The sequence below is a fragment of the Carlito syrichta genome, unplaced genomic scaffold, assembly GCF_000164805.1.
Source record: "Carlito syrichta isolate Samal-C Ts95f unplaced genomic scaffold, Tarsius_syrichta-2.0.1 Scaffold311602, whole genome shotgun sequence".
In the NCBI taxonomy this organism is placed as follows: Eukaryota; Metazoa; Chordata; class Mammalia; order Primates; family Tarsiidae; genus Carlito; species Carlito syrichta.
In genome coordinates, this window is record NW_007255698.1 from 957490 (window position 1) to 962179 (window position 4690).

Consider the following 4690-nt stretch of genomic DNA (forward strand, 5'->3'; position numbering starts at 1 on the left):
CCATCCTTGCCCGCCTTCTCCGCAGTATCTGCCTAGTGCGCTCAGCGCCCCCTCCCTGCGCCTCCCCAGAGCGCGCCTCCCCGGGCCCCGCCTCCTCCGTGGAGGCCTCCCCAGGCCCTGCCTCCCGGGCCCCACCTCCTCGAGGTGGCCAGCCCAGGTCCCGCCTCATCGAGGTGGTCTCCCCAGGCCCCGCCTCCCTGGCCCTGCCTCCTGGAGGTGGCCAGCCCAGACCCCGCCTCCCCAAAGCTTGGCTCCTCCCTGAGCCCACCTCCTCTGGGCTGGCCCACGGCCCCGCCTCCCCCTGGACTCGCTGCGCCTGCGCAGTGTGAGCCTCACCCCTCCGCAGGCCCATCGCTGCACCTGCGCCTCCCCTGCCCGAGCCTGGCTGTGCGGCCCCGCCTGTTTGCGCCTTCTCTGCGGGTCTGGCCTTGCTTTCAGCCCACTAGTGTCTGATAAATATAAGAATGATAAATAAGAATGATAAATAAGAACAATTAACAGCAATGGTAATTATGCCTCGCATTCATGAGCACTTTTAATTAGTGCTTTGCAGATGATTGACTAACACATTCCCTCCATTTAAACTTCTGGTAGCAGGTTAGGAAGCGACCCTCTAAACTGACAGCGCTGATGCCTCTGAAGGCAACTTAATTACAAGTGAAAAATAAAACTTTAAAAGTATTTTCACATTTAAATTTTTTTGGAGACACTAGTGGACCTCCTGGAGTCAGGTGTTTTGTGGATATAAGACAAGGAGCCCCTAGAGCGTGGGGTCCTGATTGGCGTTGGTACTCTGGCCCTGGTGTGGCTGGGCGGTTTCCTGGATCCCAGGGGGCGTAGCCCTGGCTAACTTGCCCACGTACAATAAGTGGTACCTGGCAAGTGGTGTGGCATCCCTTAAACACATGTTAAGTGACTGGGATAAATTGGTTTGCTGGTGTTTTGCTTGACATCTGCGGGTCTCTTCTGGTTTCTTGCTCTTGTTGTCTTTGGGACTTAGCTGTGGTGGCTGCCTTGCTTGCCTGATTTCTCGCATTTAAGAGTATCTTTTTTTAAAAAGTATGTATTTTTAAACTCCAAAAGTATAAACTGTAATTGTAATGCAAAACAACTAAATTAATTTAAAGTATTCCAAATGATTAGCTTTTTTCATAAAGAGCTAATTATTTAAATTTTGGGCAAGTGATTAATGGTACACATTGGTATTATATAAAGTTTGTATAGTGTACCATAAAGTGATCATAAAAATATAAATATTATACAATATAGATTATTCCAACTGGCATAATTAAACATCAGAAAAAAACAAATTTATAACTTATTGCCAATCAGATGTACCATGTAAAAATTATGTTTCAAACTGAATAAAACATATATTATCTATATTACAAATATGTTCCATAATTTACAAATCATGAGCCAGGACTTTAAGGGGGACTTGGGTGGGTTTGACTTCCAAAAGTCTCTGTCACCACCCCCTCCCCAACAAGTACAGACTCTATAGAAAATGTGTGCTTGTCACAATTACAGCTTTGAATCCCCCTCCTCTTTGGAAATTATGTATTTGCATATTAAAGAGGCTTTAAAAAGGTAAAAATATGGATTATTAATTAAATTTGCATTTCATAAATAGTACACAATAGTGCTAAAGAAAACTGGACATTTGAAAATATAAAGCGACTAGGGGTTGCTTAATGAAGTGTCAATTCCCATGTATGGTTTCTGGCTACTGTTGCTCTTTGGTGTGTTTGGGGGACTAGAAAAGATTAGAAGTCATTGTGAAGAGCCAATAATTAATCAAACATATTTAATTTTTAGACTTAAATTGAAATAGTTGTCATGTAAAGATGACATGTGTCACAGGCAGCTTGGCTTTATGTAGTATGTCCTTGCAGTTTTCAGGAATGGGCCCTCTTGACCCCGCCTCTCCAGTGCAGCCCCTACAAAGGGGGTGTTTAAGGAGCCATACAGAGTTCTAGAACTCAAATGACGTACAATGCCCACTACCCTATTCCTTTCACTGGATAAACTACTCTGTCCTGGGCAGTTATCCCTTTGAGGACTAAGAGTCCCACCCAAACTTGCAAACCCCCATGTGAAGACTTGAGGCCTGTTATTTATTGGTAAAGGTCAGAGGTCCAAAATTGGTGACCTTGCAGGCCTTGAATTTGTCTGACCAGCAATATATTAAAACAAACAAACAAACCAGAGTTGAATGTCCCGTGGGCGGGGGAGAAATGCATCACGGCGTTACAGAGCTGCAGCCCCTCCCACCTTAACTCTGGTCTCCTCTCACTTTTCAGTTGCCTACTGTATACTAAAGACATTTGACTTTTCAACCTTTATTGGTCTTTTATTTCCCTAAACAATCTAGGGACTATTTGCTGATCTCCTAATTATTGGTATTTCTGTCCTTTTGTTTTTTGTTGCAGATATTAAAACCTGGGCTTCAATGAAGCCAGCCTCAATGGTTGTGATTGACATGTGGGTGGTTCACCTTCCTGGCTGGGGTCAGGCTGCATAATGCCAAGCTGGGAATGCCCTTTAGGAAGTCTGATTGCTTTGTTTTAAACGTGTTACAGTCTAGGTGACAGAAGGAGTGCCTTGGTCACCTGACCTGTGCTTATTAGTGGTTTTTAATGGGACATTAAAACTCCTAATTTAGTAAATAAAAAAATTGCATTATGTTGTGACCTTATATTATCAGGGTCACCAATACAATTGTCTTTACAGAGTTTGAAAATGAAACTTAATGTCACGGGTTATATGTTTATGGTGTTCTCTATTTTTTTTTTAAACTTGAATAGTTTATGTTGAATGCCAATTATTTGTTGTTTTTATAGCCTAAGTTACTAATTAAGTAGTGGAGTTAAAACTATTAAAATAACTACTTCCACCTAACTTCTCTGGATAACAATTGTTTGTCTTTTCAGCTTTAACTTTATGTATTTTATTTGGTGGCCATTTTTGCAGGTAAATCACAGTGAGTATCCAAAGAAGGATACTCTATTTTGAAACTATTGTTTGTTAAAAAGTTTGTTTTTGAACTAAAAAGTTCTTTAAACTTTTTTTAATTTTTATGTATTATGTTTTTAAACTTAAGTTTTTAAGTTTTAAACTTTTAAAAATTTTTTTTAAAATTTAACTTTTAAACTAAGAAGTTATTTAAACTTTTAAGTTACATTTTTAAACCTTTTAAAACTTTTATATATTATACTTTAAACTTTTTATACATTTAACTTTTCCAAATATGGGATTTGAGATTATTTACAATTTAAGATAATTAAATTAAATGCACTTACCTCTGGTTTCAAGAAGTACACAAGCAGACATTGTGTCATGATTCTGTATGTGTGTGATTTATTATCATCACATTCTTAATCGGAGCATTTATCCACGCACCCTGACCTCCTGTCACACACACACACACATCCACTTACCCCCCGGGGGATGCAGCAGTCTCCCACCGTAACATTCCAAGCCTTGGTTTGGGGCTATCCTGACAAATATTACTTGAAAACCAGGAATTGCAAACTGCTGACCTGCAGGACAAATAAGTTCTTAGATTTGCGTGAATCACACAGTATTTAAAAAAATAAAAACATCTTTAAATGAGAATTGCATGCTCATGTTGCTATGGTTGCAGCCCCTCCCTATCTTAATCCCACTGTATTTACACATAAAATTACTTTTCTGTTGTCTAACTAATAACTTATTAACATCAGCTAGCAGTTATTAGATACTCACCATGTGATTTACCTGAATTATTTAGCTAAATCCTCACAATAAGTTTGAGGTAAACTATGATTGGGCTTCTTTGAATGTCCTATTTTACAGCCCAGGACTTCCTAGGAGGCCTCAATTAATATTTCTTGAAGGATTGCATAATGAGGCAGGAAACCGACATGCATGTGTTGCCATTCACTGCCATCTCTGGCCCACAGAGAATTCTCTTTGGGAAATTAAAGTATGATCAGACAGTCATTTAGGCAGTCCTGTGGTTTTTGTGGTGGCTGTTGTCTGATTTGATAATCAGTGACCTTCGGTGGACCAGGGTTGTAACAGTTGGCCAGAGGCCCCACCCCCTAGGGCTGGTGAATACAAGCACGGTGATTTTAATAGCCCCCCCTTCTGATGTGTGGGTCCTTATTGGTTAGAATATAAGCCATTTTCCGCCTAACTTCTCTAATAACCAGTTATTATTTTGGCTTTAATTTGCATAATTTATTTGGTATCCATGTTTGCCTTGAAAGTTTCTGTTCTGTTCCCTCAATACAAAGCTACTTGTTTGGAGGGTGTTAACATTCCTTTACAGTCTATAAAGGTAAGCATACTGTTGGTGAAGTTTATATATTGTTGAGTCATGGTGAATGGGTAGCTTTTGATGAGGAGACGGTCATTTGGACTTTAGAAAGGCACGTGCTTTTTTATCTGCTGTCCTGATTGAAAACTTCTCTCTTATGTGAAGGTTTGTTTTGTTGGTTCGCTGATTATTAATAATGTAAGCGAGCAGAGCGAGGAATAATTTAAACACTGGACTTTTTTCTCCCCTGCATTATGCTGCTTTGGGTGTGTAAACTGAATTCACACGTTTATCTTTATTTGCAGAAATAAACGGGCTTTGAAATCCAAAAGGAGGAGGAGTGCACGAGGGGGCCTGGATCCAGGCCTCCTTCCCCGCAGCAGTGAG